At 45.3% G+C, this 14187-nt stretch overlaps 1 long non-coding RNA gene across 2 annotated transcripts; it reads left to right on the top strand.

The window, feature by feature from the left end:
- Positions 1–352: 352 nt before the first annotated feature.
- LOC311595494 lies at positions 353–6923 on the top strand. 2 transcript variants are annotated; one of them, XR_014778465.1, is made up of 3 exons: positions 353–565; positions 5209–5348; positions 5803–6923. It is a non-coding gene; the product is annotated as an uncharacterized lncRNA (long non-coding RNA). The 2 variants fall into 2 exon arrangements; XR_014778466.1 differs by lacking the exon at positions 5803–6923 and adding an exon at positions 5570–5733.
- The last annotated feature ends 7264 nt before the right edge of the window (positions 6924–14187 follow it).

Raw genomic sequence — 14187 nt, 5'->3', positions numbered from 1 at the left:
GGCAACCGGGTGAAATTGTTGGATAGATGGATACGTGGGTGGGTAGATGTTTATTAACTTCAAAGAGGCCTTCATTCAATGCTTGGCTATAGGCCAGAAGTGTAGAAGGATTGGTAAAAGACAAATCTGGATTCAGTATAGTTCTATCCTTAGACTAGTAACGCCATGAAAGCCACCCGCTGTCCAATGGAAGCCACCCGCTGTCCAATGGAAGCCACGCGCTGTCCAATGGAAGCCACCCGCTGTCCAATGGAAGCCACGCGCTGTCCAATGGAAGCCACCCGCTGTCCAATGGAAGCCACCCGCTATCCAATGGAAGCTACGCGCTGTCCAAGCCCTCTTGCTTTAACGTTAGAAGAACCCATCTTTCTCAGGAAGTTTGTGTGGATACAAAGATTTAACTGAAAATCTCTCTCAAATGACATCTGCGAACCCCTGTGCTCTCAATGACACGAAACACCGTTCACAGTGTCTAATCCAGGCACTCTCCCTTAGGCCCTCCAGATGCCCACGCGTCTGACTTCAATTTAGGCCATGCAGAACACGCATTGGACACCGGTCCCAGGTAAATTCAACACGGCACATGTTGAGAGGTGTGGGAGCCCTGTTGCATACCAGCAACCCCATGCCTCTGACTCACTGTATGTTCTGCTTTCCAAGTGTCTTGGGATGGGACTAAGGACGGGCCACTTCTAGACTGAACCAACTCTTATTCCCACAGAAGCTTTGAAGTAATGAGCATCAAGAATGCAGAGTTTTAAAAAATCTAGGTATCTTTTCTTTGGGGAAAAAATAAGTTTCTTTCTTTCTGTTTTTACAAGTAAACAAACAAAAGAAAACCTCTAAACTTCACATTAATCATTCAGTTTATGCTTTTGATCATTTGTCAGACAAATTAACGACTATGTCGCTTCCACAAGTCATATTAGGCTCTTTGTGCTCTTAGAATTAACTCTGTCTGATAGGTTGACAGAAAACTCCAAGAGCACTGAAGAAAACGTTTGCCTCTCTTGGTGCCTTACTCTAAATCTCGTCTCAGTGGTGTGAAAGGAGTGACACTTTGTGATCCTGAACCAGGAGTTTCTCAAATTAGAGTTTTCTCTAGTGTCAGAACAAATTAGGGCACAAATGATTTTCTTGACCAACACTAATAAAGCAAGGCTGATGGTTTCATTTGCTGTCATGCACAGAAAATAATATTGTTTACATGGGTTTATTTTTGGCAAGTAATTTACCCAAGAGGGCAGGGTAAATTCATGCTTGAACCCTAATTTTACCATATTAATACTAATTAATACATGTTAAAAAGAGGGATACATCAATGGAATTATATATAAGGTCTACACAAACCTTTGGCTTAGAAATCAAAAGATGGAAATTGTATTAGTTTTTCTACACTACTGGCTGGATGCCCGGGATGGACATGCTGTTTGTACCTATCCATTGCCCGGGTCCTGTCTTCAAGTAACAGCATCTCTTTCCCATTTACACTCCTCGCTTTCCCTACAGTTGATCTTTTCCCTTTAGCCCCAGGGAAAAGGATGGAGAGTTATGCTCATTTTGTCTACCATGGCCATTGTGTTTTAAACCAGATCAATGAAATCCAACCCATGGCTTTTACTGGAACAAGTGAGGAGAGTCTCCTCAGTTTTGCTGAGGCTGGCCAACTGATACATCATAAGGTTAGACCTTCTCATGGGCATTCTTGTTACATTACAGTAAGAAAACTGCATCACCAAGGTACGGAGAAAGATATATTGAAGGACAACATTAATTGAATGTGAAGATGCACTTAATATATACAAAAACTAATGTCTTGTATTTTCAAACACAGTACATAGTAAATCTTCCCCTTCTCAGTTTTTATTTTTATTTGTTTATTTATTTTAGCTTTTTGAGACAAGGTTTCTCTGTGTAGCCCTGGCTGTCCTGGAACTCGCTTTGTAGACCAGGCTGGCCTCAAACTCATAGAGATCTGCCTGCTTCTGCCTCCCAAGTGTTGGGATTAAAGGCACACGCCACCACCACCTGGCTTCTGAGGATCTTTTTCCAAGTCATCCCTTGTCCAGGAAGCAATAGAGTGAGTCCACAGTGCTCCTGGAACCGAAATCACTCACCTTTCTGCAGGAGGGTTCCTGCAGAAACAAAAGAAAAGAAAACAAAAACACAAAGCAAAACAACCTCAGTCACACTGATAAGATGGCCAGGCACTCTTACTGGCACAAACACCTTTTGAGTTGATTCCAAAAGGGCTCCTCCAATATGTTAAGTAGGTTGCCCAAGATGGCCGGAGCTTGGGAGTGTAAGTGGCCTTTAGACCTTGCAAGCTTCTTTCCAAAGCCATTATCATCTGTTAAAATCTTTCTCCCATTTTTTCACACAGCAAGCTGAGACGTCGGTAGATTCATATTAAGCCGAACGAAAACATTTCTAGAATTCATTTCCAGCTCTAAGGAGGTGTTAAATTTGGACTATTTCACTGATCATTTTTCCTCCAGCAGCAATAATTGTTTTGAAGAACCTGACACACATTTCATGGGAGGAGGGGGGGGGGCTCAGTGCTCCTGAGTGGGCAGGGTGCAATGAGCGACAGAATTCCAAGAGCCAAATCTGCATTGCGCTGTGCGCCTCTGAACACCCCGGCCCCATTAACAATAATGGCAGGTGTGCTCTGAACTCTTCCTCGGTGCCTGGAATCTATTTCATCTTTTGAGATCCATTCTGATCCTCAGCTCCTCCGTGCTCTCACCCTCTCCAGCATTTACTCTGTAATTTATAAAAGATGTGCGTTGCGCCTGGGCGCCTCGGAAAATTTAAAATAATTTAAAGGCCTTCGACACCAGCTTTAAATTAAAGCTCCCCAAATCCCTCGCCTGATGAGTGTAATTAAACTCCCGACCCACACAGGTGAGCCGCTCCGCACATCCTTGGGATCAGAAGGCTGGGCTAGGTGTGCGGTGGGAGCATTCTCCAGTCTGCAGGGGGAAGGATGGTCATCTGCAGGCAGCAGAGCAAACTAAGGGCAGGCTTGCATCTATAAATAGAGCTTGACAGAGGACTATTATTCTAAGACACCTTACATCCTTAGGATCATCTTTTTCTTTTTATACCACTGTCATGTTTCCTATTTGGTGCTTCAGGCAGCAAGCTCCAAACTGGCTTGTCCCTACACACCAGCTTTTCAGAAGACCAGAAAGGCAGACAAACTAGAATTCCTTCTAGGGATGGGTCACACAGTTGCTCGGTGAAGGGACAGCTTTCACATGCCTTTCACTTAAGGCTGAGCCTGGATAATCTGCTCACACAGTCACAGCAGCAGCAACAATGACTTCTCAAGACACATCTTTTATTTTGCTGTCTAAGAGCAGTCGTGTTTAAACCCAGGCCCCAGGAACCATGGGGTGCCATACAAAACGCCCATCTTGGAGTTGTATAGACTCTTGCTTAAATCTTGACTGTACCCGACACTGAGGGAATGGCTCCTCGTGTCCAGAGGCATGTGGATAACGATGCCTAATGTGCAGCGGCTGTCCTAATCAGTAGACACAGGGACAGGTGTGACTCTGCCTGGCTGAGGACTAGGCACTCTTGTGAGCTTTCATGGTTGTTCTTCCTTCGAGGTACAAGCTTCGTAAAGTCATCTGATGCAGAATATTTGGTGCTGTTTCCTAGGGCGGCACATCATTCTGTTCTTCCACTTCCTTCCCAACCTAAATTGTGAAGGTGGCTCTCTCAGGTCCTGGGTAAAAATATCCTTAGTCTTAAATACAATAAAATGTTAGTGTTCTAGAGAAATACAAGTAACCAGCTTACATTGTAGAGAAGAGTGAGCTTAGGACCCACATTCTCTGTAGTGGTGTTGGCTATGTGCTTGTTGGGACTGGAGGCACTGTCAGGGAAGGGCTTTTAAGGTGCACATGCAACATAATAGCCTGTAGGCTATTGAGCACAAAGTTGAATGTAAATAGTCCTGTCTGTACGGGATGCATCTCAGACACTGACACCTTCTCGATATCTTATTAAGCAATTCCAGACTGATTACGCATCGGAATAATAATATTTAGAAGTTGTGAGAAACAAAACATCAGCAAAGTTAGTCTCACCAGCTTCTTTTATATTTTTTTTAATGTGGCTACGAGAAGATTAAAAATTTGCCCTTGTGAGGTTTCTGTTGTGTCCATTGCAAGAGGTAGTTACATGTCTGGATTGACTCAAACAAGTTGTTTGAGGAAAACAATCTCCCAGAACCTCAGAATTCAAACCCCAGTGTGGGTGCAGCCCAGGGTACCTGGATCTGGGAGGTGTTCCTGAGCTTACCTTGAGTCAGAAGCCAGAGGGAGATGGAGCTTGGTAGTAGAACACTTGCCTGGCACTCTGCAAGAAAGCACTATGCAAAGCTCTGGGTTGGATCTTTAGTGCCACCACCACCAGAACTTAATGATGATGATGATGATGATGATGATGATGATAGAATGAATTTTAAAAAGCCTTGGCCAATAGGGTCAGGATGAATCTTTAATCTTATGAATATTATGTTCAGAAACTCTTTTTCCTAGGCACTCTCTCTCTCTCTGCTCTTTATAGATTCTCAGCTATTTAAAAAAAAATTTATTACAGAGAAGGAAAGGAGGGGAGGGCAACAAAGGAGATAGGAGGCATGGAGAGAAGAGACTGTATCAGGTTGCCATAGCTAAAGTCATTTGTAATTAGGACGCACTTTTCCCACTAGGTCAGCCAGTTGCTTTGCTGTTCCTGGTCAAGTGAGTCTGGCCCAATGAGCAGTGCTGGACGTCAGAGGATTCTGATCCCCTGCCTTTTGTCAAAGACCAGCCTGGACCCTCCCTTTTTCAATAGCTGTGAGAGGACAGGCCAGCCTCCACAATTGCACAATATAGTTGCCACTTAAAAATATTTGTGGGATTGTGCTGTGAAGATGGCTCAGTGGGCAAACACATTTGTGTGCAAACTTGAGGGTCTGAGTTCAATCCCAGAGTCCCTCAAGGTATCAGGAGAGAGTTATGGCACATGTGTGCACGTGCACACACACACACACACACACACACACACACACACACACACACGAGAGAGAGAGAGAGAGAGAGAGAGAGAGAGAGAGAGAGAGAGAGAGAGAGAGAGAGAGCCCAAGAGTCTAAATAAGTCTATGAGATAGCTGCTAAATTAAACTTAAGAAGTGAAATCCTTTTCTAGGGCTGATAGTAAACATGATCCTGAGAATGCAAAACCAGCCATCTCTCCATGGCCACATAGCTGCCCTGGACCTTCCCTCCATCTTCTTCTGCATCTAATTGCTCTTCATATTCTGCATGATGCACAGCCAGGTAACCCAGGTGAGGTATTCACGAAATGAGCAGAAGTCACGGGAGTGTGTAAAGAGGGCTGTAGGCATAATTCCTGTATGGAGGACTCACATGTAAAAATCCTACATTGACGTCCTAATCACAAATTCTGTAATTAATTTTATTAAAGAGATAGCTGAATTAAAATGAGTTCACGAGGAAAGATCGATATTCTGCATTCAATCTAATGTGACTCGTATCCCTATACACAGGGAAAGCCATGTGAGGGCACAGGGAGACTATGGCAACTTACAAGTGAAGACAAGAAGCCTTAGAAGGTTCCAGCCACGATGACACTTCCAGCCTCGAGGGTTGCCAGAGAATACATTTATATTTTTAATCCACCGATTCTGTGGTCCCTTCTTTTGGCAGGCTTCACAGATAAGTACAGTGCACCCCTCCCCCCTCAATTCAATTTGCCCCGTTCTATTTTTTTTTTTTGCAGACACGTGAGTGGCGTAGGCAGCCAGTGAGCTCATGATGGGAGGCAGGTGAGCACAACTCCCAGGTGTTCAGCCCTGCCTGAAGCCATGGCTGGAGGCCCAGGCTGAGGCAGAGAACTTGCCCTTTACCCTTGCCTCTGTAGTTCTACAGCCAGCGGCTCCTTTCTGCTCTATTAACTCTTGGAGTGCAGGCCCCAGCGTCCACACCTGTTGTTTACCCTGTCTTTTCCTTCCAAGTTGGCAACTGAATTACAAGGACTTTCCTTTCCCAGCCTCCCAAAAAAGGAGAGGCATCTTTTTTTTTTTTTTTTTTTTTTGCTTTGAAAGCAAAAGCCTGAGAGTTGTAAAGGCTGACACGTTCTTGGTGACTCGGACTTCAAAACAGCAGATGGCAAGGTTGCCGAGGGCTGAAGAAGCTCAGTTGCTTTCTGAGGCCTGGGAACATTTGGTGTGACTCTGCAGAGCTGTGTACACAGAACTCAATCAATTATGCATCATAAACAGGCCATTTAAATGCACACTTCACTAATTGGATATTACTTTAATTCATAATAACACAGTGTGTTGTAATTATAAGCCCCACCCCCCCACCCTCTTTCAAACTGCACAGGTGAGCAGAATGGACCGCCCTTGCAAGGCCTTGTAACCGGGACAAACGCCCAAAGCATACTCTGATGTGAGGCAGTGGCGAGGGGAGGAATGCCCGCGCCTCTCTTCTGTGTCTGTACCTGTCTTTGTCCTATGGTTGCAAAAATCTGCGGATACAGCAAGCAACCATTTCCCCGTCTCTGCTAAATTTTAACCAGTTGTTTTGGCTACAGTTTGTGGCTCCTCTGACCACCTGGGCTATGGTGGAAAGACCTCTTCAGAGACAGTCTGCTTCCACACATATAACCTGGGGCACATTCAGAATCCATAGAAACTACCAGGTGGGTGCCTTGTTTAACTGGAAGACGGCTGCGCAATAAGAGATATGACAAAGGGCCTGAGAGATGCGTGAGCGGTCAAGGGCACTTGTTAGAGAAGAGCCGTGTTCAGTTCCCAACAGTCACAAAATGACCGAAAATCATCTATAATACAATTCCACAGTTCCATGGAATCTGATGCCCTCTTCCTACCTGAACAGGAGCCAGGTGCACACACGATACATATACATACATGCAGGCAAACACACACACACACACACACACATTAAGAATAAATGAATAAAGAAAAAATTTAAAAAGAAATAAGACAGATAAATTCAGTTTTTGACAAGGAGGAGTTGGGGTAAATTTCACTTGTAGTGATGCTCCCAGGGAGATGAGGTTTTTTGAAAATGTTTCATCATTTTGCCTCTTTCTTGGTCCCATCCTAAGTTCATTCTGAAATAAGTGATTAAAAAAACCATAAATGCTGCCTATCTTCACTCAAATCTACTGCTCTGTACTGTGGCTGCAGTCCATTGTTTAACTGCTCAGGTCCAGATGACCCCAAGCATGTGACCCGAGGCCTAACTCTGTCACTCACATCCTGCCATGTGACAGGCCAGTGACTTGGAGAAGCCATCCACGAAAAGGAAGTTGAAAATGTATCCCCTAGCAAGGGAGAGGTCTCTGAGAAAAGCTGGGCAGAGTGGGCTGGGAATCTGAGCCTCGGCCACCTGTGTAAGGCCGATTGTCTTTGGCCCAACCTTTACCTACGGCCACTATGCATCTAGGTGGTGTGCAATAAGCTGGCTTTCCTGAGAATGCCGTGGGTGCTGTTTCTGCCTGTATGTTCTGGAGCGACTGATGGAAGGACCCTGCTTAGCTCCATGCAGCCTTTCTCTTCTCATGCCTTGTACATTCAAAGCAAGAAAGAAGAGAATTAGGGGACCACATGTGTCAACCGTGAGCCGTGTGCTCCAGACAAAGTCATCTATCTGAATAGGCCACAAGAGCTCTGGCAGGTTGGAGCGGCAGGTGCTGCCAACACTGTAAAGCAAGGCTGAAGACAGGAAGGAGGAATCTGCCTAAAGCCCTGTGGCCAAGGAACTGCAGGCAACGCAGTGAAGATTTGAGTTCAGAGTTTCTGACTTCAAACTGTGTCTCCTAATTTTCCTTCCAGTGCTGCCTTTGCAGTTATAACTCAGTCTGGGACCCTAAGCTTCTGGTTTTATGACACTGACTTCTATCACCGAGAGACCCTTTACCTGGTTCTGAGGTGGTGTTGAAAAAGACAGGATACGGAATATACGAGGCTATCTAAAATGTGCCCAGGCAGGATTAGAGGGCTGTGGGTTGGCTGGGTTATGTAGCTTGGTGTCTCAGACCCATAGCTGGAACATTCTAAGCATGGAAAGAATGTTGTCTTTCTGCCATGGGATCCTCACCTTTTCCCTCTCCTATAGTGGTATATAATTCTGCTATCCCTTTAACTGAAATGTGAAGCACTGAATTATGATTTTTTTAAAAAGTCAATAAAGCTATAAACAGGTTAACCTTGTAGCCATGCCCTACCATGAAGCCTTTATGTATAAAGTATATTAGAACCCTACAAGACATGTCACCACTGTGACACTTATATTCTGTGACAAACTGTTCTCTTAGCATAGTTTGGAAAGGTATTATAAACCCATCTGTCTGGTCACTATTTTTTAGAAACCTGACTGTGATGTTTCCAGGTTTACCCAGTGGCCTGTGTGGTCCATGGCAGGTAGAAGGAAGGCAAAGCCGTGGAACTGGACATGCTGAGGAAGTGTGGTCCGGGAAGCAAGCATTTCTTTATAATGCCCTTAAGTCAGGATACGACAGTGGAAAAGCAAAATATTTAGGCAGCTCTTTGAAACCACTTGAGGCACCTTGCTTTGTTCTCGGGGATCAAGAGTCGCGCTCTGGACCCTACTGCTCGGGACCCTCTGGACTCTAACACTGCCTGCCCCATCTTTTCTCATGGTCCCCCTCCCTGGTGCTGGATAAGGACAGTGCACAGATGTTCCCTGTTCCCTTGTAAATAGGCAGCGTTTACCTCCTGCGATGGTTGCTGTGTTCACTGAGACAAGAAGCAAGCTTGGTTATAAATAGCAGCTGTATTTTCAAACCCCCAAATCAGGATGGTCACAGCTCAACTATGTAAACTAAGGCAGTCCCCACTAGCTCTGACTTTAGTAGTTATTGTCAACAAATTGCTGTTGAGGACAGTCTCTTTCAATGCCTGGTGGGCCTTGTTCTCGGGGACAAAATAGGCTCCCCTAAGAATCAACATTGCCACTTCCTACTCGCTGGGCGTTAAGGGACCAATACCTAGTCATTCCCCAAAAACGGAATTTCTTTTTGACCCTGACCTCCTGAGATCTGTCACGTGTACTTTTCTTGCCTTGGTCATTACAGGGCATTTTCTTCATTCATACAGTGGCCGCTTAAGAGCTTGGGTTGCATGTGATAGATCCAGTGCAAGGATGCATTGCTGGTGTGCAGGCTGCCAACGGAAGGGTAGGACTGCATTCAGGCATGGCTGGCTGGGGCACCAACCCAACATTCCCAGGATATATACCGCCTCTCTATTTTAATGAGTTTAGTAGTGTTTTGATGTGATATGCTGCTAATGTGGTGACAATGGCACCAGCTGCCTCATTGTCTTTGCTTTCCACCCGTGATCCAGCCCTGCCCATCTCTCTTCTCAGCATCTCAGTGACTCCTGTGTAATAAACTACTGGTGGGTGATAAAAGAGAAAATCTCTGCCGTGGCTCAGAACTATCACTTTGCTGGTGTCTGCGCCTTGGTGAGCTGAGTAGTTTATGATATCCACCACCAAATTGCTGGGGCAGTCGTGCGTCTACTGCTTATAAAATATACTTTACAAATTAAGAAAAGTAAGCACTCTAAGAAGCAGATGCAGGCAGATCTCTGTGAGTTTGAGGCCAGCCTGGTCTACAGAGCTAGTCCAAGACAGTCAAGGCTACACAGAGAAACACTGTCTCAAAACAAAAAACAAACAAAGTTCTTCTTAAAAGACAAAAAAAATGGCCCCTAGCGGTGGTGAAAACACGCTGAGCCACCTGTACTGCAGCTAAGGGTGTAAAGCATACACAGGTAGCTTGGTCACTTTCTCTGCTCCGACCTCTGGCGCCTGCCTGTCCCCCCTGGCTCCCTCTTTGCTTGGATTTTCTTTCCTAGCCAACTCCACTAAATTGCTTTTCCTTTAGACATTCTAATTTGTTCCCTAATTTATCTGCCAACATAATCCAAAAATATAGGCCCAATAGGAAACCAGGGGGACTTGGTTTATGATTTCCTGACAGAGAAAGCAGAATAACTCACACTTATGGCTAAACACTGACATTTGTTTCCTCTTAGAACTTTAAAAACAAAATCAATGTTCTTCATGTATCTGTCTGGAGGAAGGGTCTTAGACAACCTCAGGGGGTCACCTTTAGCCCCAAGCCTTGATAAACTGCAGCCTCTATTGGCTCCTTCTCTGTGCTCCCTTCCTCCTCTTGTCCCCTCCTGTCTGCATCTATAGCAGCCACCTCCTCTCCTCTGAACACAGGCCAGCTGCTGACTTGGCATGAGGGACTTTTTTTTTTCTGCTTGTGTGCCTTGGAATAATGCAATGTAAAGCTGACTTGGTTTTCTTTCTGGTTTACCCGGTGTTCACTGTTCATGGCGTCTCCCATCAGATTGCCAGAGTACCATGATTGCAACATAACAGCTTACCCTCAAACATGGTGTCTCCGATACCCACTCCTTTAATTACCTCATGGGTTTGCCCTATGGGAAGTGTGCCTCGGGGAAGGTTCATCCCTGCTGCACAAGGAGAAACTGAAGCAATTACACTGGGAGCTGGAGAGTGGGTGAACTTCCAGAATGGCTCACTTGTCTGGGTGTCTGTTCGGTACTGACTGTCTCATTGGAGCCTCTCCAAGCGCCACTTGGTTTTCATCACAGCATAGCATCAGAGTCCCAGGGAGCAAAAGGTTTTGGATTTTTAAGCCTAGCATCTGTACCATGGTTGTATGCCATACTGACCTGAAGCCCAGATTCAAGTGGACCCATGCTTCTTAATGGGCAGAGTCTCAGAGAATCCTGGGATCATGTTCTAGAACTGACAAACTGAGTAGAGCGAACTGAAATGGGAAAGAAATTCAGTGATGTGCCTCAGGTCATTTCAGTGAACACTTCATGAGGTACTTGCCCAAGTCGCTACCAGGTACCAGTTGCTCTTATCCCTGGAGTTGTCTCTGAAGCCTTGTCTAGACTCTGGAGCTGAGCACCTCAGGGCTTCCATGTCTCCTGTGAGTCTATCACCTGGAGTCTTGTAATAATGCCATCTTGATGGCAACCAGAGATTTGGAATTTGGGCGCAAACGCATAGACGCAGGAACTGGCTAGAGCACATTTCCTCAGTGCCATCTTGGAGGCAGGAGAGTGATGGTCCACAGCAAGATGCACTGCTGACAGCTGTGTGATGGAAGGATGGTAAATGAGGCTAACGGCATGCATTGCTGTAATTCAGTACAGGCTGGGAGTGTACAAATCCAGCCACGGAAGCCTTTTCACACATTGTCTCCTGGTACTTTTATTCTTGCCGTGATATTACCAGACAACTGGGGAGTCAGCTGAGGATTGTACATTTTGTGAATGAACCCTTGATGGGAAGCCACAGCTTCTCTACTTTAGATATGCAGTGCCAATGCCGATCTTCCAAGGACTGGTACTCCAGGCTGTGGAAAACTCGAACAGGGCTTCCCTTATGTCCTAGAGTTGTTCTGGGCCCCAAAGAGGACCATTCTGAGAAAGAACGCACAGCTCAGGGGCCACTTCATGACACTGTACTTGGTATCACGGATTTCAGGAGAAGGGGAAAGGGCAGGGTGCAGTCAACCTCAGAGACGAGGCTTTTCTCTGAGTGGGTGGAGGAGTATTTGTGGTTTTGAAGAATCCCTAATAAAAATCTTTCAAGGTTCAAAGACTGTGCCCACAGTGCCAAACAACTAGCTCAACACAGGCACAAAGCCCTGGCTGATGAATTCATTCCTCTGACAAATATTTACTCAGCACCAACTGATGTAATATGGGATCCACACACTTGCACTCTGTTTTGTTCATCCTAAGGGCTTTCTTGTTGATCTAAGATGTGATGCTAAGGGATTCCCAACCTGTCTCCAGTATCATCTTCCACCATATTTACCTTCTGTGTGAACATACACTACGATAAATGCGAGAAAGCGCTGCAGACATGTATAAAACCGTTGCCATCTCAGTTCACTCTAACCCTTTCTATCGCTCTTGAACTCTTGGGTTTTTTTTTATAGTGTGGTCTTCAGGGTGCCATGGTATGAAGCACACAGCCTACTGTGGGTTTACATGCATAGAAGAACTTGGGGGATAAGCAAACAGCAAAACTACAGCCTAATGAGAAAGACCACGGGCCACTGAATCGTAATGATTACTTCAAGCCTAACGCCCCTACAGCGGCCCTTGGAAGAGGCTGAATCTGAAGATTTCAGTGTATTCACCTCTTTTCTTACTCAGCAGCCATGAGTAGCTAGAAAAGAGCAAGACTTTAGCGCCAGCAGTTGCTGTCTCAGGCTTTAGGTCTGATGAAATGACTTTGGAGTCTATTAGAGTGAGGGATAAATCCTGCGTTTGTGGCATGCCAGCTTCCCCACATGGACATCAGCTTTCCAGCCACAATATAAGGCACTTATGAGAACGAGTTCAAAGAATACAGTGACGTGTGTGATAGGAAACAGGTCCCTAAAACCACCATCTCCTTTGCCACTCTTTCTTGCCCTTCCCCACTCGCTATGGTTGATAGCAAATTATTCTCAGTCACTCGCTGCTCTCTGTGTATAGTCTACCGTGTAGTTTTCAATGTGCTTCCACTAGAGGCTGAGTATATTTTTCTACTCCAATGGTTCTGAGTTTGTGAACTTGATTTTGAGCTCGGCTAGCTACTCCAGCCTTTGAAGTGTCTGCAGAGTTGTGAGTGGGGTCTTAAGCTGTGGTTTTATGGTTGAGCCTTTCTCTCTTGCATCCTCACTCCTTATCATGGCGGTGACTTGCCCCCAGGAAGCTGCTGGTGCACAGAGGGTGAGAGGCACACGGAGGAGATCTAGGCTCAGCCTGCAGCCTAGATCAGCTGATGTCCAGCTGATCCGCAGGTGCATGCAAGAGTAGTGTACGCGGTAGTTGTATGCCTCTGAGTTAGTAGAGCATTACAGAAGCTTCCAACAGCTACAGTATGACTTTCACAGCCCACAATAAACCTTGCATTTATTAATTAGCAGAGAAACAAACGTGTGTGTGAACTCAGATTATTATTTCAAGGGAAAATGGCTTATGAACGGATGTGTTGGTTTGCTCTTAAGAGATCACAAAGTTGCTTGAGCTGTCATCATTGGTGGAGACACTGAAAGTGGATCTTTGCTGAGCAGGAGACAGGACCCGCTGCTCTCTGCTTTACAGGCAGCAAAGGAAAGCAGAAGTCGAGCGAGAACACCTTGTGCCACTTCAGACTTGCCTCCCACTGGGCCTGCAGCTTGGCCCTCATGGGAAGCTCTACGCCCACATAGGTTGGAGTAAGAGACTGGAAGAGGGGGTTGGAGACTGTGCTGTACTGGGAGAAGGGCTGAGGAGGCGTGTGAGAACTATAGTCTTGCCCTCATGCTACTACTCTTCAAGCCTGGGTGTCGGGCATAAAGCTGTGTCCACTTACAGCGCGGTTTCTTCAGCTGGCAACTCCTCTTCACCCTCCAAGAAATTGTTTAGCTTACCTCTGGTATTTAGGCAGGTAAAATAGATCTACATATCAAATATTTAAGGATAAGACATTAGAAAGAAATTTATGGGTTTTCTTTTTTACAGATTTATTTATTTATGTATATAAGCACCCTATTGCATGTATGCTGCATGACAGAAAAGAGCATCAGATCTTATTATAGATGGTCGTGAGTGCGACCTGGGAATTGAACTCAGGACCTTTGGATGAGCAGCCAGTGTTCTTATCCTCTGAGCCATCTCTCTGACCCAATTGATTTTTTTTTTTTAATTCTTGGGAAGGAGTATAAGATAGTGGAATAGAAGTCCCACATACTGGATTGTTAGGCCATCTCGTCAGCCCAGAAATTTATCTTAAGAGAATTCTTTGGTACATATATAATCTCACCATTTATTAAAGGGAAAAACAAATTTGCATACAGATGAGATGGGTGTGATGATGATGGTGATGATGACAACGACGATGATGATGATGATGATGATGATTACTATTATTGGTTTCCCTGTATAGCCTTGGCTGCCTTGGACTGACTTTGTAGACTAGGCTGGCCTCGAATTCACATATTTATTATTACATAAAGAACTAAATCTTGGCTGAATAGTTGATACTGCAAAATACAGAGGGTCTTCAATGTTTTCTAGAG

The sequence above is a fragment of the Acomys minous genome (genome assembly GCF_964271855.1).
Source record: "Acomys minous genome assembly, chromosome: 4".
NCBI lineage: Eukaryota > Metazoa > Chordata > Mammalia > Rodentia > Muridae > Acomys > Acomys minous.
The sequence above is the reverse complement of the archived record's forward strand: the minus strand, read 5'-3'. Positions and strand labels throughout refer to the sequence as shown.